The sequence below is a fragment of the Periplaneta americana genome, chromosome 13, assembly GCF_040183065.1.
Source record: "Periplaneta americana isolate PAMFEO1 chromosome 13, P.americana_PAMFEO1_priV1, whole genome shotgun sequence".
Classification (NCBI taxonomy): domain Eukaryota; kingdom Metazoa; phylum Arthropoda; class Insecta; order Blattodea; family Blattidae; genus Periplaneta; species Periplaneta americana.
In genome coordinates, this window is record NC_091129.1 from 1483197 (window position 1) to 1505392 (window position 22196).

Sequence of the window (22196 nt, forward strand, 5' to 3'; positions counted from 1 at the left end):
ATTAACGAATACTTAACTTACTCAGACATTGTGAAGTTGAAATAGATGAATATCGATTACTGCAATAATGAAATTAGATGTCATTATTCAGTAATGCCAATTGCGAAAAGCGAAATATAGGTTTAACAATGTTAATTACATGTACTGAACTTTTCTCTTATTATTATAGCATAATACATTTTCATTATCTGCTGAAAGCATAATATAATTTAAAATCTTATAATATAATTATAGTAACCTCATTAATACATTAATTAAATGAAGAATTGTAAAAACGCAGTTATCAAATCTGAATGAAGGAATGTAATTTTTTCAGAAAGCCTACAATGGACATGGAATTAGAAGATGAAGATGTAGATGTGGAGGTAGAATTTCACACTGTATTTAGTACTTCATCATTACATTACACCTGACACCGAGAACTAACAACTGTGTGGGGACAGCTATATAGGAATGCTTATGCATTCACAGCGAGACATGTTGCTACACAGTGAAGCCATCTCTGTATAGATAGGCCTAATTAAAACATGAATTTTATTACGCCATACGAAAGGCAGTTTGATCAAACAACTTATGCAAGGTCTTTGGGTTTGATATACGATGATGTTACATCAATTTGAACTTCTGACTTTGTATTAATTGTTTACTTTCATTCACAAAATACAAATTTTGTAGGCTACAGTTATAGGTTAAGTTACCTGTGTGAGCAGGACCAATGTCAGCTGTGCCTTATTTCTCCCGTTACAATCAGTGCTACACGAAAGCATTTTTTATAGCTCGACAAACGCATTCTCGCTGTAGTGTGTAACGGAACTAAAGCTGCATCTACACAGTTCAAATTTCCAATCGCCTATGCGTGCAATCTGGGAAGAATATTGAAAGAATCAAGTTTAAAAGGTACATTCAATGAAGATGCATGAAGATTTTGTGTCTAAATGGTGCGCCGTTTTGAACGTCGTCTTCACTGCGTAAATATATTAATTAATATTAAATATCAATCTTGCATTCATTGCTTTAAAGTTGAAAGAAAAGTTTAACCGTGTAGTTGCATCTTAATGTATTCATGATCATCAATTTACGGGGAAACAGTTGGCGACAACGGCTAAACAAAAGAACGACCATGCGATAAATTGATAGCGATAAATCTAGCTGCAAAAATTATCGCAAATTGTGACTGTGATTGGTTGGAATTCAAAATTTCATTACACTTCATTGGTCGAAAATGAAATGACGTCATAGAAACGAAATAGTCATCGTAATCCAGTCGCTGTGTTAGCCTGAAATTACGTTATGTTCCAGGAACTATTGGAACACCTCAGAACAGAAGCTTGTGGAAGCATAACATTAGCACCGTCAGGAAGCAGAATTCACAGCAATACGCAGAAACGAAATGCCAAAGAAATACTCCAGGGTGTATAATACTACTGCGGAAAACCAATAGGAAAGTCCAATCAATTCCAGTAGGAGAATTCGAAAACAACATTGGAAGAAATTTCTGTATCAGTTGGAGAACTGTAAGAAAAACAACAGAAGAGGAACCCGCTACAAGCACCAAGGAGCCCACCGGATCTAATGACGGAAAATAAATAATAAAATTGTATTGAAGTGCAATTTGATAAAATACTGGAGATAATTGAGGCTTAATGGTAGAGGGTTTCACGCCGGAGAATAAGGATTTAAGCTGCAGACATATTTTTGTAATTTATTTCTGCATAAAGAAATTTATGCCTTATCTTATACAGGGACATCACTTTATTTTTACCAACATTTTTAACATTAACCTGGCTATACTCGGAAACACTGTTGCCCCCTTCCATTACAGGAGTTTGATGTTACTAGTGCAATATGTAAACAAATCATTTTACTAGGTATAGGAGGAGAGAAAAGTAGTGTATCCATTTATGTTGTAGGGAAATACGATATTACGATTTTCAGTTTGATCATCACTTTTACGGAATTTATCAAAATACAGTAGAGTACTAACATTTTTTTTTTTCAAAAACTCAACTTTTCAGGCGGCTATGTTCGTTATGTAATGTCTACTTTATTTAGCATATTAATTATTAATTATTGGTGTTAACATACAATACAGAGATGCATTTAAATTGAGGGAGTCGTAAGTAAGGGCTGTAAGTGCACTTAAGTTACTTTTGAGAAAATGGGGTTTAAATATTTAAGCTTTCGTAAAATCGGTGAAATTTTTATTTAAATTTTAATGTGTGATGCGATTAAAATATCCCTTTGCCACTAAAATTTTAGATACTTTTGCTTACACTGGATGCACTTAACTCATGTTATTACAAATGTCACTAGCATTCCTTTGCTTTTAGCCACATCAATTCAAAATAAGCTAATCTGAAATTTTAAACAAGTTGCTGAAAATGGTTGCCGTTCATTACAATGCAGGCTTCAATTCTTTTATGCATATTATTAAAAACATTTTGAAGCATATTCTCTGAAATTGAATTTATCGTTTCTTGAATATAATTTTTAGTACGATATTATTAATGTAGGTTCTTTCTTCTATAGAAAACGCGACCATATTTCTGAAACACACTATACACTGCAGTGTTTACTTCACTGCTTGAAGACTTGGAATGCAACAGCGGCCGTAAGTTTGTGTGTCTGACGGGAGCAAGGACATTAGTGAGGGGGTGGGAGTGAAGTACATTCACAAATGCAGGTACAATAAAAATGCAAGTAAAAATAAAATAATGTCCCTGTACTTTTTGCCTCAGAAACTTCAAACTGAATGATTTAAGATTTTTTTAACCATCGCAATTTCTCTACATTTCGTGTGTAATTATTAGACTTCGTTGAATTGCCACACGCAGCATGCAATCAGGTTGCCGATGTACGGTAGTATAGAAGAGGCGAGCGACCTCACGGTCTCGTAGTATAAGCAGTTCATGTTAAGAGTTGTGACCGGTCCAAATAGATAGAGCAGCTACAGCTAATGTATACCTATGTAAGCACTTGGTTGTGCATTACTGTGGTTGGAATAGTCAAAGCTTAACATTTCTTCAGTGCAGACAAGAATTCAATCAAACATACTACAATAAGAGTGTTGCTGTTCCAAAAATTGCCCCTGGAATACCCTTACCCCCGCAGCCAGTCTTGACCCGTTGGGGAACGTGGTTGGATGCTGTTAATTATTATGCAGAATATTACGGCAAAATGATGGAGGTAATTGGTGCATTGGATAGCACAGACAGTTCCGCTGTTGCAACTGTAAAATCATTGCCTTCTGAACAGCTATTGGAAGATATTCTGTTCATTGGTTCTAATTTTAAAATCGTGTCCAAAAGCATCATTCTGTTAGAATCGTCTAAACTACAACTCTCAGAAGCCCTTAATATAGTGTATAAAGTATCACAAACCGTTATCCAAAATAATAATTCACTAATTTCAGAAAAAGTGAAATGTAAGTTGAGAAACATTATTGCTAAAAATTCTCCTATTCACAACTTCGTATTATAAATGATGTACTATCGGGTCACGACAAGACATCTGAAGTTGGTGTACTAAAATGTGGTGACTGTCCATTCTTCAAATATGTACGTATTACATCGTGTGATGTTGAACGTACATTTTCCCAATATAAAATCTGTTTGAGTGACCATCGGAGGAGATTTACTTTGCAGTCGCTCAAAATGTACGTAACTCTTCACTGCAATGCACATATTCAAGGATGATGTGAGTATATTACATTAAATTTTAAGAGTTAATATATCTCACTACAAAATAATTGTGTACTTAGGTGTTTAGACATTTCCTACTTCAATGATCATTCATTATATTTCTTGAATGCAGGATACAGGTTTTATTGTAACAGCAGTATACTGCTCAGTGTTTACATCAGAGGCATACTCCATCCGTTGCACGCCCCCTTCTCATACAGTCTATACTGCGTGCATAGTAAACCTTACGATTCTCGTGGCAATTCCACGAAGTCTAGTAATTATATTACTCGTAATTGGCATCTTCGACATTTTGCTTGGTGCCACTCACAAAATTCTCCGGACATGATCACCTTCAATGGACTAATCTAGGAATGAAACTTTTCCATTGAGCACGCTTCAAAACTCGATGGACACTCGATTTTGAAAGTCCTGTCTCACGAGCCGCTTGCCGAACAGATTTTGTAGGAGATTGCTGAAACCTTTCGATGACTTCTCTTTCTCTGTGGGGCTGGTGGATGTACGTGGTCTTCCGGAATTGTTCTTATGGATATTCTGAACAGTTCCTTCATCTTCAAACTTATCTCGCAAACGAGCAATTGTGAATCGGATTGGTGTATCTCGTTGAAACTCCATTCTAAACAGTCTTTGGACTTCACTTATGTTCTCCAACTTTCAGTAGCACTTTAGAATGAATTTTCTTTCCTCAGTGTTTACTCTGACTTTAGCCATTTTTTAAGCGGTTACACATGAAAAAAATATTAAAAAGTGAGCTAGTTACGAGCTATTAAAAAGTGTATACATTTCTTTGCGACACTCTGTAGACTTCAAGGATTTATATGCCGTTTTGACGATCAAGTCACTACACATGTATAAGTTGTCATGCTCTGAGCATGACTCATCGCTTAAACATAACAAACATAATGAGAGATATGCATACATTCAGCTGTTTATCCATAAAATACATATATCCATACATACATACACACATACATACATACATACATACTGTACACACATAAATACATACACACACATACATACACACATACATACATACTGTACACACATAAATATATACACACATAAATACATACATACATACTGTACATACTGTACATACATACACACATAAATACATACATACATACATACATACATACATACACACATAAATACATACATACATACTGTACATACATACACACATACATACTGTACATACATACATACATACATACATACATACACACATACATACATACATACATACATACATACATACATACATACATACATACATACATACATACATACATACATACATACATACTGTACACACATACACACATAAATACATACATATTGTACATACGTACATACATACATACATACGCACATACACACATACATATATACATACATACGCACATACATACATACTGTACACACATACACACACATAAATACATACATATTGTACATACGTACATACATACATACGCACATACACACATACATATATACATACATACACACATATACATACATACATTCATACATACATACATACGCACATACATACATACACACATATATATATACATACATACGCACATACATACATACTGTACACACATACACACACATAAATACATACATATTGTACATACGTACATACATACATACGCACATACACACATACAAATATACATACATACACACATATACATACATACATACATACATACATACATACGCACATACATACATACACACATACATATATACATACATACGCACATACATACATACTGTACACACATACACACACATAAATACATACATATTGTACATACGTACATACATACATACGCACATACACACATACATATATACATACATACGCACATATACATACATACATTCATACATACATACGCACATACATACGCACATACACACATACATACATACATATATACATACATACATGCATACTGTACATACATACATATACACATACATATATACTCACATACGCACATAAATGCATACATACATACTGTACATACATACGCACATACACACATACATACGCACATACACACATACATACGCACATACATACATACGCACATACACATACATACATACATACATACACACATACATACATACTCACATACACACATAAATACATACATACATACTGTACATATATACATACGCACATACATACATACATACATACATACATACATACGCACACACATACATACATACATACATATATACATACAGCAAATATATAAGAGTTCCAGTTTTCCCCTGGTAATGTATGACTCTTGTATTCGGACACACATCACAGCACAGTCATTAAAACTGTAGCTCTGTTGGTTACGAGCTGCCATGACGAAGACTGGTGGCTAATTACGTAATTTAATTGTATTCGTATACATCTCACATAAGCCTGGAGGACTGACAACCAATGCATGTGCCAAACTTCGTCCTTTCCGAAAATTCCTCGTAATCAGAGTGAATGATTAGATTAATAGCTGGGAAGTGATAATCTAATGACTTTCCCCAGATTAAGAGAGCGTGCTGTTCCTGTTTATCCCCGCATGATCACGTGTCGCATGGACCGAGGTGACCACCTTGTTCAATGCTTTTGAGACTCGTAGAGCATTCATATGAAACAGCGGGCTTGCTTCAGAATACAACGCACTTACCATTTTATTATGTAGGCCTGCCGATGCTCTTTGAGTACGAAACTTATTTGAGGACTGTGAGATGTTATACCGACTATTTCGTTGATATGACGTCATTCCATTTTCGACCAATGAAGTGTAATTACATTTTGAATTCCAACCAATCACAGTCACACTTTGCGATAATTTTTGCAGCTAGATTTATCGCTATCAATTTATCGCATGGTCGTTCTTTTGTTTAGTCGTTGTCGCCAACTGTTTCCCCGTAAATTGATGATCATGAATACATTAAGATGCAACTACACGGTTAAACTTTTCTTTCAACTTTAAAGCAATGAATGCAAGATTGATATTTAATATTAATTAATATATTTACGCAGTGAAGACGACGTTCAAAACGGCGCACCATGTAGACACAAAATCTTAATGCATCTTAATTGAACGTATCTTTTAAACTTGATTCTTTCAATATTCTTCCCAGATTGCACGCATACGCGATTGGAATATTGAACTGTGTAGATGGAGTTTTAGTTCCGTTACACACTACAGCGAGAATGCGTTTGTCAAGTTATAAAAAATGCTTTCGTGTAGCACTGATTGTAACGGTCGAAATAAGGCACAACTGACATTGTTCCTGCTGCCACAGGTAACTTAACCTATAATTGTAGCCTACAAAATTTGTATTTTGTGAATGAAATTAAACAATTAATAGAAAGTCAGATGTTCAACTTTATGTAACATCATCGCATATCAAACCCAAAGACCTTGCATAGTAATAATAAGGTCTTTGATCAAACTGCCTTCCGTATGGCGTAATAAAATTCATGTTTTAATTAGGCCTATCTATACAGAGATGGCTTCACTGTGTAGCAACATGTCTCGCTGTGAATACATAAGCATTGGTATATAGCTGTCCCCACTGTTACTGTTAAATTAAATTATGATTTCAGCAGATAATGAAAATGTATTTGTGTTATAATAATAAGAGAAAAGTGCAGTACATGTAATTAACAATGTTAAACCTGTATTTCGCTTTTTGCAATTGGCATTACTGAATAATAACATCGAATTTCTTTATTGTAGTAATCGATATTCATCTACGAGTATTTCAACTTCACAATGTCTGAATAGGTTAAGTATTCGTTAATATACAATTATTAACATTTTGTGATCGAATTTTAGGGATGGATTATTTACATTTTTATTTTATTCACGAAATAGTCCTAATAAATGTCAGTCGAGGTCTGAGATTTGTCTGGGAAATCTCAGACCTCTCGTGACATTACTACAGATAAATAACCTAGGAATGGAAAACCGAAGTACAACAACATTATCATCATCAACGACATCACTGTTTTCACCATCATTATCACCATTATCATTAGTCATTATTACTATTATTATTATTATTATTATTATTATTATCTTTCGCAAAATTAATAGTTTGGTCGATTGTCAAATTCTTCAAAATGACATTAATTCAATTTCACAATGGTCTGTTGAAAATGGAATGAAAATTAATCAGTCCAAAACTTTTGTTATTTCCTTTTCACGGAAAACTATCTCCCTCAAATTTAATTATTCTCTCAGTAATGTCGTAATTACTAAGAAAGATTGTATTAGAGATCTTGGTGTCTTACTTGATTCAAAATTATATTTCCATGATCATGTGCAATATATTTATACCCATTCGTTAAGAATGCTTGGTCTAATTAGGTCTATAACTTATTCTTTTTCCACTCCTATGTGTTTATTAATTTTATACTATACGTTGGTTAGATCCAAGCTTGAATATGCATCTGTTGTATGGAACTCCATTACTTCCACTGACTCGGCTAAATTGGAGAATATTCAAAGAAAATTTATTTCCTTGTGTTCTTATAGATTTTTACCAAATTCCGATTATAACTATGAGATTAAATGCAATTATTTCAATTGCGGTAGTTTGTTCACCAGACGTCAGGATCTTGATTATTTATTTTTTTGCAAAGTCATTAAGGGTGATATTGATTGTGAATCTTTCATAAGCAATATCAGTCTTCGTATTCCTGCTAATGGTTTAAGATTTCATAAATTGTTTTATAATAAGAATCATAAATCTCTCTCTCCGGTCTGCAGATGCATTAAATATGCTAATTTGCATGGATTCAACTTGGATCCATTTAATGTTTAGTATATCTTTGAGTTTTTACTCACTGATCTAATTTTATAATTATTTGTCTATTTTATTTCTTACGTTTGGTCAATTGATTAATGTGGACTATTCCATTATTTCAATTATCTCATTGTACAAATTTATAATTTTACAATTATTATGTGATCAATGATTGATGTAGACTATTATATTGTTTGTATTTCATCTCATTGCCATTTTCTATCATTCATTCTCATCATCATTTGTTGTTTTGTTCTGTTTTGTATCGTGCTAAACTTTAATTGGCCTTGTGCTGTTGTTTTGCACGTTAATATTCTAAATAAATAAATAAATAAGTAAATAAATAAATAAATAAATTATTATTACTGTTTCTTGAACGGTAAAGAGACTCTTCAGTTCTTAATTCAGCTTGTATTGTATGATTAGGTTCACAAGAGAGAACTTGTTCTATTTAAAGAATTCATCCATCACGTCTTACATTGTTTCTGTTTTTCAATTTTGAAATTATATATAATAATAATAATAATAATAATAATAACAATAATATTTTTTAACCTGGCAGAGTTAAAGTCGTAAGACCTCTTCCACTCAACCAGCAAAAAGTATACATACATAATTATGTATAGCCTAAATTTACAAGCTACAAAGAATACAACAATTTGATTTCGATAAAAGTTACATGCATACAGGAGTTACTTATGAATTAAATCGTAAAATACTATAAACTGTTAATTAAACAATGAAATATAAAATGTGTAGCAGAATTAAACTTACGGATCGGGGAGACGGCCTCCAGATATGGAGGGTAGCTGTGAATATATTGAATAAGCAGTCGCGGACAGCTGATAAGGGGTGGTCCTCCAGCTTGAGGGGTTGGGCGAAGGGCTAACAACCCATCACCGTAAAAAACAGCTTGTTACGAAACCTTCAAATAAGCAAATATGAATGATACTCGGGAGGAAATTAAACACAGAATAAATATGGGAAATGCCTGTTATTATTCGGTTGAGAAGCTTTTGTCATCCAGTCTGTTGTCAAAAAATCTGAAAGTAGAATTTATAAAACAGTTATATTACCGGTTGTTCTGTATGGTTGTGAAACTTGGACTCTCACTTTGAGAGAGGAACATAGGTTAAGGGTGTTTGAGAATGAGGTGCTTAGGAAAATATTTGGGGCTAAGAGGGATGAAGTTACAGGAGAATGGAGAAAGTTACACAACGCAGAGCTGCACGCATTGTATTCTTCACCTGACATAATTAGGAACATTAAATCCAGACGTTTGAGATGGGCAGGACATGTAGCACGTATGGGCGAATCCAGAAATGCATATAGAGTGTTAGTTGGGAGAACGGAGGGAAAAAGACCTTTGGGGAGGCCGAGACTTAGATGGGAAGATAATATTAAAATGGATTTGAGGGAGGTGGGATATGATGCTAGGGACTCATCTTGTTCAGGATTGAGACCGATGGCGGGCTTATGTGAGGGCAGCAATGAACCTCCGGGTTCTTTAAAAGCCAGTAAGTAATCAGAATTAAACTAAAATAAACTAAAATGTTAACATATTTCAAATAATGTTAGATGATAGGAAGAGATTATTACGAGACAATAAGTTAATTGTGAAAATACAGTGCTATCAGGATGCATGTCTAAAGAAAGAAGTTACCATATAGTCAGTGATAGTTTAAGTCAGTATAATTAGAGTGAATTGCTAAGAAGGTTATCCATTAAGCTGTTTTTAAAAGTATGATGAAAGAGTAATGGAACGGAGAAAAATTCTTTCCGGCGCCGGGATTTGAACCGGGTTTTCAGCTCTACATGCTGATGCTTTATCCACTAAGCCACACCGGATACCACCCCGGCGCCGGACAGAATCGTCTCAGATTAAGCTCCAACTCTTGGGTTCCCTCTAGTGGCCGCCCTCTGCACTACGTCATAGATGTCTATGAACGTAGGACCGAAGTCCACACATGTGCTGAGGTGCACTCGTTATGAGTGACTAGTTGGCCGGGATCCGACGGAATAAGCGCCGTCTTAAATCACGAAGTGATTTACGCATATTAACTTATATATATTATTTTAATATACCGAAGTACATTATTTCCATGCAGACATTCTGCGTCATCATACGATGAAAGAGGGAACCCAAGAGTTGGAGCTTAATCTGAGACGATTCTGTCCGGCGCCGGGGTGTTATCCGGTGTGGCTTTGTGGATAAAGCATCAGCACGTAGAGCTGAAAACCCGGGTTCAAATCCCGGAGCCGGAGAGAATTTTTCTCCGTTCCATTACTCTTTCATCGTATGATGACGCAGAATATCTGCATGGAAATATCATATGTACTTGGATATATTAAAATAATATATATATATATATATATATATATATATATATATATATATAAGTGTTATTGTCTTGCTGCCCCTAATAATTCGTGACAAGGGGCACTCGATTTTTCACGAATTTCTGCTAATTGAGTCAAGGAAGTTTAAATTTATTGTTATAGGATGAACGGGTCTCGCTCTGTTACAGAACGAGAACCTATGGCAATTTTAACTCTCTTGATGCGATCGGCAGAAATTCGTGAAAAAATTATTCGCGATAATCGGTTGTCCCTAGTTACGGTTGCTGAGAATCTTCATTTCTGTGGCTGTCTGACTAAAAACAAACGATAAATGAAGGCTGGCCAATACGCCCTCATTAGCACGACATCCCAACAGAAGTTTATTTTGCGCTAAGAACAATATATAGGGCTACGTCGCCTGTCAACTTTAGACACAAATTAATAACCACTCCCCACAATTTCCTCAATTTGCTTCACTATAGCAACAGTTTGTAAACTAAGGTTTCACAGAACTTAGCATAGTCTGTCGTATATATTATTTTAATGTACCGAAGTACATATGATATTTACATTCAGATATTCTGCGTCATCATACGATGAAAGAATAATGGAACGGAGAAAAATTCTCTCCGGCCCTAGGTTCATAGATATCTATGACGTAGTGCAGAGGGCGGCCACTAGAGGGAACCCAAGAGGTGGAACTTAAAACTGAGACGATTCTGTCCGACGCCGGGGTGGAATCCGGTGTGGCTTAGTGGATAAAGTGTCAGCACGTAGAGCTGAAAACGCGGGTTCAAGTCCCGGCGCCGGAGAGTATTTTTCTCCGTTCCATTACTCTTTCATCGCAGAATATCTGCATGGAAATATCATATGTACTTCGGTACATTAAAATAATATATATGATATGCGTAAATCACTTCGTGATTTAACACGGCGCTTATTCCGTCGGATCCCGACCAACTAGTCATTCATTACGAGTGCACCTCAGAACATGTGTGGACTTCGGTCCTAGGTTCATAGATATCTATGACGTAGTGCAGAGGGCGGCCACTAGAGGGAAGCCAAGAGGTGGAACTTAAAACTGAGACGATTCTGTCCGACGCCGGGGTGGAATCCGGTGTGGCTTAGTGGATAAAGTGTCAGCACGTAGAGCTGAAAACGCGGGTTCAAATCCTGGCGCCGGAGAGTATTTTTCTCCGTTCCATTACTCTTTCATCGCAGAATATCTGCATGGAAATATCATATGTACTTCGGTACATTATAATAATGTATATGATATGCGTAAATCACTTTGTGATTTCAGACGGCGCTTATTCCGTCGGATCCCGGCCAACTAGTCACTCATTACGAGTGCACCTCAGCACATGTGTGGACTTCGGTCCTACGTTCATAGACACCTATGACGTAGTGCAGAGGGCTGCCACTTGAGGGAACCCAAGAGTTGGAACTTAAAACTGAGACAATTCTGTCCGACGCCGGGGTGGAATCCGGTGTGGCTTAGTGGATAAAGCGTGAGCACGTAGAGCTGAAAACGCGGGTTCAAATCCCGGCGCCGGAGAGTATTTTTCTCCGTTCCATTACTCTTTCATCGTATGATAATGCAGAATATCTGCATGGAAATATCATATGTACTTCGGTACATTAAAATAATATATATGATATGCGTAAATCACTTCGTGATTTAAGACGGCGCTTATTCCGTCGGATCCCGGCCAACTAGTCACTCATAACGAGTGCACCTCAGCACATGTGTGGACTTCAGTCCTAGGTTCATAGATATCTATGACGTAGTGCAGAGTGCGGCCACTAGAGGGAACCCAAGAGGTGGAACTTAAAACTGAGACGATTCTGTCCGACGCCGGGGTGGAATCCGGTGTGACTTAGTGGATAAAGCGTCAGCACGTAGAGCTGAAAACGCGGGTTCAAATCCCGGAGCAGGAGAGAATTTTTCTCCGTTCCATTACTCTTTCATCGTATGGTCTATGGTATTATTTCGTTCAAGGCGATTTCATGTAATATTGTAATAAATAAACCCTCATTTCTGAGGGTAAATAATTATTTATTTAGCTGCATATCATCTTTATATTTATGTAATAAACACTCATTTGGCTTATATTATTTTAATTATGCAATAGATAGCCAACAAATAATAGTATATTACGACACAAGGTTAGGACACTACGGCCCGATTGTATAAACCATGTAATCTTAGATCAGAGGTTAAATTGATCCTTGTTTGAGCTGAACTTGGAATTTTGTGTTGTATGAAGTCTAATCTGAGATTAATTTGTCTCAAACTAAAGTCAACTTTGACTGCAGAAATTTCTCCGATTAAGTTAGATGATCCAAGTTCAGTTATTTCTTTTCTGGTTGAAATATACGAGTGGCAGACTGTGCAAATAAAATATCCATTATTATTAATATTAATAGATATGTTAGGTACATATATATATATATATATATATATATATATATATATATATATATATTTCTTTCAATTTCTTGCCTTAATACACAAACATTCTTATATTTTATAAGGCTCTATCGTGTTCAGCAGTATCAAATAACATAACCTATAATTATATTATGTTTATAACAACCATTAATTATTAATGGATATGATAGGTACTTTCATAAATGTTCAATTAACTGTATTACTAAACGAAAATTGTCGTTTTATAAAGCTTTATTATGTTTAGCAGTATCAAACACCATAACATGATAACAACTCGGAGAACAGTCAACCTTCTTCTTATTGTCCGCCATTATTTACATTGCACAAAAAACCAGTGTCTCCAACAATGTAATACGGAAAGTCGCCAAAAAGTAGTTATAAAGTCGCTAGATTTCTCATTATCAACAAAGAAAGATCAAATTTTGTCACAACGGGATGCTAAAATGGTCACTAAATCCCTATTTAAGCAATATAAAAGTTAAAAGAAATTGTTGTTGAAAAAGAGTTAAAGTCACTAGATTGGCAACACTGAACAAACCTGTGTAACATGGTCCGCGCATCACGTATTTCACCTGTTCATGCGATGTTGCCAAATCCTTTTCACGTGAACTTAGATTGCATTTGAAGCAAGGTAATTTGATCGCAGAAAAGTTTTATACAATAGAAGAAGTGTCTGAACTCGGTTCACTTTTCGATCTTCGATCAAAGTTGATCTTTAGTCAGGGAGTTTTATACAATTGGGCCTACAACTTGTACAGTCGATCAGTCCTATACTAAAAGCCAGGTTATGAACCGACTAAACAGGAAGTAGTTGGCAGGGCGAGAGGAAAGTGCGGGTTAGAGGGGTAGCCTGTGCAGCGATGGCACGTTGAGTGTGTGGGTTTGGAGGGGGAAAGGAGAACGGAGCTTTTCATTGGACCTCGCGTGAAAATGTCGTCTGCTAACGAAAATCTGGCAACGGAATCACGGAGACAGTGTAGCCAAACTTCCCAGCCCATTTGCAGTACCACGTGCATTACGAGTCGCATTTCGTACCAGCGTCATTAGCTCGTGCTTTCTTAAAACAGTAATTTTAATTACTAATATTGTTGATAGTGTTATTTAGAACTATATGCAGTGGTTATTTTAAACATATCGGTGACAAACGCTGAACACGCTTTGAATCTCGCGCCACTATGTGGCAACAGAGCTCAGAAAGAGAGCAACAGAACGTTGCTTCCGGTTTAGTCGGTTCATAACCTGGCTTTTAGTATAACGAAATAAAAGAGTAGGCCTACACAAGAGCGGAATAAGCAGACCTGATTTTCGAATACGGATGAGCCAATGGGAACAGTAGACAAGCTCACAGATTGTATCGGGGCAAGTACCCACGTAGAAGACATCCGGCCCATACCATTTTTCCACGACTGTTCCAAAAGTTAAGGGAAAGAGGCCACGTGATGCCAAATTACAATTCCATTTCCACACAACTATTTTTGCTTATAAGTTTCGACTCAGTAATTTCCGGACCAGGGTTTCTTATTTCAAATTGATACATGTGCCCTTCGCCATCATCCCTGAAAGTTTGTAACACGAATTCGGAAACAACCTGTATAGTATATAGGTCTATATGCTATATAACAGTCATGTCAATTGATGCCCATAGGCGCAAGTGCGCGGTTTCGAGTCCAGGAGAGCCTGAGCGCTTTACAGAGGAAAGGAAAGAGACAGACGAAAGATGTATTATACACCGTTTGGTCGAGCTATATTCAAGGATGGCCAACACTGAATCAGTGGATAAAAGGAAGGGAACTTATTAAAACTGTACCCATTTTAATTTTTAGATTTGTCTGAGAAGTACAAGTCCATTATAGGCATGTAAGTTTTAATTTAAAATGCTCATTTTTCACAAGTTTGTTTTTTTTTTTATTCAAAAGGAATATTTTCTCAACTTTTTTTTATAGAAAAGTGAAATTTTCAGATAAGTTTGTCTAGTAGCCTTACAGGTACTGAAGCGATGTTTTCGTAAATCTAATATAAGCATCGAAAATACGTATTACTGAAGATAGTGTATTCAAAATTTTGAAAATATTCCCATGGAAAATGTTTGTAAGAAAATTAATAAAACAAAGCAACTACTGTTACATCATAAACAAAAGACACGTGCCCATGTGCTGTAAAAACGTCAGCTCTATAGCTTCAGCAGATTTCGAGAAAATAATTTAATATTCTGATGATAGGAAGTTGCTCACCAATATCACCTTAAAAGCATAATGCGATAAGAGTTGTGTTATGTAATATTAGTTACACTTAAAACAGATACAGTACCTAGGTAACTTTGCTTTGTACTATAGCATTGTTTTGATTAGTTCATTGATTACTTTTATAAGGCTAAAGATACCATCAATATAAATTCCAGCTTATTCATACTCAATCCCTTTTTTGGGATATCACTTTCTTTATGAATGTGTTTCATCCACTTAGTACAGTATAGCTGTACTATTATGGAATGTATGTAAATATTATTATGTTATTAACGTTTAAAACACAACTGCAATATTAAGAAATTGGTGTTAGTACTTTTTTTCAGATAATATAGCCTACGTAATATCAAACAGAAAGAAGCCATATAAAAATAACGACATAAAATTTCACGTTCCGTTTGAAGTTTGTGCACCACTGTTTTCTTAATCCAACAGGTTGCTTATTGATATACATAACTCTTCCTCTTAACATACTTAGCGCTTGATGCCTGCGCACGACGTCAAGGTCAGAAAAATGCGCTTGCTTTGACATCACTGCTATATAGCATAATGTGTACTCTTAATTTGTCTTCTAAATATGTGGGATGAACATGATATATGCAGGAATTCTAAATACTGTAGGCCTAATGGGTGTTTGATGTTGTTGTACGTTACATATACTGCTACATGCATACAATACATTACATATGTTGTAAACATATAACACGTAATAGAACACATGTACAGTGTTCAGTAGTACACAGGTGTCCAGTTGTTACGGACAGACACACGTATAATGCAGAAATAGCTCATTAGAAAATAATTTAATGAAAAACTTGCCGTAATCTTCACTCATTCCGAATATGAAGTCAAGTTGGCTACAGTGGGCCTTATATTGTGCTGTTTTTTTATTGGGTTATTTTACGACGCTGTATCAACATCTAGGTTATTTAGCGTCTGAATGAAATGAAGGTGATAATGCCGGTGAAATGAGTCCGGGGTCCAGCACCGAAAGTTACCCAGCATTTGCTCGTATTGGGTTGAGGGAAAACCCCGGAAAAAACCTCGAACCCGGGCCACTTGGTTTCGTGGCCAGACGCGCTGACCGTTACTCCACGGATGTGGACTCATTGTCTGTTAGAGTAAGGCAAGATGGCAGAGCTTTCAGAATACTGGCACGACGCACAGCGGCCAAAACGCAAATCTAGCAGGAGAAAATTTGAACAAAAGTGACAACTTCTTTCGTATGTAACAGATTTTTATGAAGCTTTGCTCTAAAAACACAGATAGCATACATGCTCCGATTGTGATTATGTATGTGTTTGTACGAGGATTGTTTGAATAGTTCATAGCTTGACATAGAAATTAAACTAGGATTGTTCTGAACAATCTTTATTTCTCAACTTAATCCCCACTTGGTCCACCGGTGCTGCAATGCTGCTGTACCTCCTTGTACAAACATTTCTCGAGGTCAGAAAAGAAAATCTTCTGCTGCTCCGATATTTTTCATTTGACGAAAATTCCTCTCCAGCCAAATTAATTTTGAGTTTGGGAAAAGAAAGAAGTCAGGTGCGTTGTCGTGATGAAATACCACTTTCTTCTTGGCCATATCCGGCCTCTTCTCGCGAATTTTCTCTTTCAGTTGCTGCAAGAGATTTGACTAATATTCTGGGGTTATCCCCCCCCCCTTTGCTAGGCAGACAGCTACATTACCCCCTTACAATCCCAGAATACGGACGCCATGACTGAACAGCTTGTACTTTCTTTGGAGGCGGAGAATTTCCAAGTTTTTAATTTTTATTTAAAAAATCACAGAGAGACTTAACTTGATACAACAAATCAGAATACAGGATCGGACTCAGGACACTTCAGTTCACCAACAGCAGTCATATAGGTCTAAGTTACATTATGGCGTTAAAATCATAAAAAAAATATGAACTTCGTCAATTTTGATGTTTTTTCTCGTTTTTATTTTAAAAATATTTAAAAAACCTAAAGTGGTACAGAATATCTAAACACAGAATCGAATCCAGGACCCTTCAATTAACTAGAAAGAGTGACGTAAGTTAGATTGTCGCTTTAATATATGATAAGAACTTTGTCAATTTTGACATTGTTTCGTTTTTATTTAAAAAAATACAGAAAAATCAGACGTGATGCAGAAAATATAAATACAGATTGGGATTCAGGGCACTTCGACTAAATGCAAATAGTTATGTTTGCTCATGAAGAAGAATAGACGTTTTAAAATACATACCAGTGTGATCTACAATGAACGAACGAACGAACGAACGAACGAATGAATGAATGAATGATTGATCGAACGAATAAATAAATACATAGAAATAAAGAGTGAGTGAATGGACGAGTGAATAGATAAATACATAGAAATAGAGCGAATAAATAAATAATAAATAAATAAATAAATACACATAAATAAATAAAGTGAATGAACGAACGAATGAATAAATGAATGAAAACATAGAAATAAATAGAGTGAATGAATGAACGAATGAATGAATGAATGAAAACATAGAAATAAATAGAGTGAATGAATGAAAACATAGAAATAAATAGAGTGAATGAATGAACGAACGAACGAATGAATGAATGAATGAAAAGATAGAAATAAATAGAGTGAATGAATGAAAACATAGAAATAAATAGAGTGAATGAATGAACGAATGAATGAATGAAAACATAGAAATAAATAGAGTGAATGAATGAAAACATAGAAATAAATAGAGTGAATGAATGAAAACATAGAAATAAATAGAGTGAATGAATGAAAACATAGAAATAAATAGAGTGAATGAATGAACGAATGAATGAATGAATGAAAACATAGAAATAAATAGAGTGAATGAATGAAAACATAGAAATAAATAGAGTGAATGAATGAAAACATAGAAATAAATAGAGTGAATGAATGAAATATAGAAATAAATAGAGTGAATGAATGAAAACATAGAAATAAATAGAGTGAATGAATGAACGAATGAATAAATATAAATAGTGAATGAACGAATGAATTAATGAAAACATAGAAATAGAGTGAATGAATGAACGAATGAATTAATAAATACATATAAATAAACAGACTGAACGAACGAACGTTTCTTGCAGTTTCTGAGGTTCGAAACGAGCTCTATCAATAAACCAATTACAGTGAATTTAAATAACTCTCTCACACGTTATTTCTTGTGTATTTGTCGTCTGGGACTCCGATCCCGCGCTGTGTGTCATACCGGGGAGCTTTGAATATCGCACTGGTCTAATATTTCTTTTCCAACTACGTAGCCTCGGACTCGGGAGCAGCATGCAATGCCGCGGAACGAAGCAGATTGGAGGGAGCGCGTGAAGTTCTGGGACGCAGCCCCGGATTCTTATTACCGCTGCTATAGTTTTCACCGTGCTCCATATTGTAGAAAATGCTTCGGTACGGTCATAGTTCCCTGCATTCCTATCACTGAACAACAAATTTTTACTTTTTGTCTTGCTCCGAATTAAAAATATGTGAATATTACTAACATGTGTGCCCTAAATCTGAATTTTAAATCCAAATTGCCCCATCACGTACCATTTTCTGGGGAAAGTGAATTGAATTTTTTTTATGGTAAAACTTCTGTTATTTATTTTTCACTGCTACTGATAAAATTACAACAGACTAGGGTTTCAAAATGCCTCATAATACTTGAAAAATGTGTTTTGGACACAAACATGATGTTACATAGTTTAAAACACAAAATATACAACAATCAAAATATTTCATGTGTATAATACTCTATATTGTATTGTATTTGTATTGTATTTATTAACATTCCATGGTATTCATACATGCTTACAGCTGGAATATGGAACAAGTCAAAAAACTTAATACTATTATAAAGTCTTAATTATAGTCACAGTCTAGATGAAATATATACAGACGAGATTTACAATATAGTCTACTAGTACAACACAAAGTTTTAGTATCAATTTCATGAAGTGTTATTGAATGTCATGAATTCACCTACAGAATAGAAGGCGTGAGAAATTAGGTACTTCTTTAATTTGGCCCTAAATAATTTTATGTTTTGAGTTTCATTTTTTATTTCGATAGGGAGGCTATTAAAAATTTTTACTGCCATATAACGCACTCCTTTTTGATAGCACGATAGACTTGCCGATGGAGTATGAAAGTCATTTTTTGACGTGTATTTATGCTATGAACTGTTGAATTAGTTACAAAGTTTTCACGATTACATACGAGGAAGATTATTAATGAAAAGATATACTGACAAGCCATGGGCATTATTTGTATTTTGTTTAAATAGTCCTACACGATTCCCTAGATTTGGCACCTACTATTATTCTAATTACTCTTTTTTGTAATAGAAATATATTGTTATTATCTGTGGAATTTCCCCAGAATATTATTCCAAAACTCATTACCGAATGGAAGTATGCAAAGTATATTGTTTTTAAGGTATTGATATTTACTATCTTCTTCTGCTTCTATATAAATCTCTAGTTAGTAGTAAGCTAGAGTATGCGTCTGTAATATGGTCACCTCAGTTCCAGTCCCATCAGATGCAAATAGAAAGGATACAGAAAAGATTTTTACGTTATTTATATTTTAAAAAACATCACGTGTCGTCTTATGACAAGCAAATTTCATATAATCAGTTACTTTTTAAATTTAATTATAAAACTTTAAAATCTCGACGATTAATAAATAGTCAAATTTTACTCTACAAGACTGTTAACGGTATATTGAATAACTGTGATTTTCTTAAATTCCTTCAGTTCAATGTAAAAAAAAACAGAATTACGTCATAGACAACCTTTTATTATTCCTGTTCCTAGAACTGTTTTCTTCAAGAACTCTCCATTGTTTGTTATGTGTAATACTTACAACTCTCTGTCTTTAAACTGTGATTCTCAATTAGATTTCAGTTTAACAGTTGAACAATTTCATACAGTACAATATTAAAAAGAATTGTATCTCCTTAGATATTTAAATTATGAAGAAGTGTATTATAATGTTTTTACTCTAGTTTTTAAATAATTTTGCATCATTATATTGACATTTGACACTATATTAACTGCAATATTATATTCTAGCATCTATTACCGTTATGTATTTTCTTTCTTTCGTTTGTGTTGTTTGTTTTTTTTTTTCTTATTATGTATTTTGTGTAAGCCACCTGTAATTGGAAGCCTGCTTCTGTTGGTGGTGGATTTAAATAAATAAAACAAATAAATAAAATAATGAGAAAAATCTCGGAATTTCAACTAACGATTTAAAAGGAGTTTCTGGATGACTTCTATTTATAACTGTACCCGGGACTGTCTTTAAAAAGAACCTACAATAGTCTGCAAGAATGCTGGATGATGATCTTCCTTTATATGACCTTTCAATTTCAAATATTTCTTGCTGAAATCTATCCCCATGTTCGTCGCTTATCGCTCCAAGGTTAGGACAAGAAATCCAAATGAGAATGTAAAAAGTGTATTTCGAGAGACATATATCCCTCTTTCTCATATGCACTTACCATGGTTTCCACGAGTTCGATATAGTTGTCTGCCCGAGAATTTACAAAAAATTTGAGCAAACATCTTAGAAAGAGGCGCCATGTCATTTTTTCTGTAACGGAACGTTTTTCCTCAAATAAAGAGTCAGCCATAACTTTGTGAATTTGTGGACTGATGAAAATGCGCCCTTTCAATGTGCCTTCACTCAAACTGGTAAACTTTTATTTTAAATACTGAAAACCATAAACTTGTCTGTTCACTGCGTAGACCTCACTCAAAACTGTTATGCAATTCTCTGAATAGAAGGGACCAATATCTGTTTATTTATTAGAAGTACAAAAGAACATGCCAAAAAATATATAAGGAACCGGAAATAGGTCATAAACTCAAAATACATTAGCTTTTGTTTTGGTTTACAACCCTCAACCCGTGCCAGATGTTTCCTGGGAGAGACCTTGTCGAAAAGTGAAATCATAGTATATCTTAAAAACCTTACGTGATACGAAGAAAAGAGATGGTTTTTCGGATTCAGCGCACATCAAACCATAAGGGACACATTGTTTTAAGTCGGAGCAAAATTCTTGTTGTTCAGTGATTTGCCGTACGATCCATAAATGTGAGTTGGAAATTAATATTTACTTACATTTGACTACGTGACACGCAAATTCTAATCCAAAATTTGATGCAAATGTTGAAATCTTTTGTAATAGGGTACATATCCAATTACATCACGCAAATCTGTAGTAACATTACAGTGAAGAGCATTTTTCACAGATTATAAATTACATCAGTTAAAAATGATAATCACCTGCTGAATATTAAAACTCTGTAACGAACAAAACTATACGGCGACTCTGGTTTGAACATATTTCAGCTTCACGAAGCCACTTAATTGCATAACAAAAGTTCCGCGTTATAAAATGAATAATCAGTATAATTTCTGCGCTAAATGGCCTGCGGTACACACCCAACTTTATACAGCGAGCTCATTTGACAAAGTGGCATAAATAAAGCCTGACGGATTGCAAATGCAAGGATTGATACACGATGTTCCTTCACTTCACAAGTCGAGTCGTTGCTATGCTATTTCAATTATTGTGATGGCCATGATTCGCT

General features: G+C 35.0%; 1 protein-coding gene across 4 annotated transcripts in view; it reads left to right on the forward strand.

The window, feature by feature from the left end:
- pdm3 (pou domain motif 3) overlaps positions 1–22196 on the forward strand; it is a 1106201-nt gene that overhangs the window by 235268 nt on the left and 848737 nt on the right. The window lies entirely within an intron of this gene.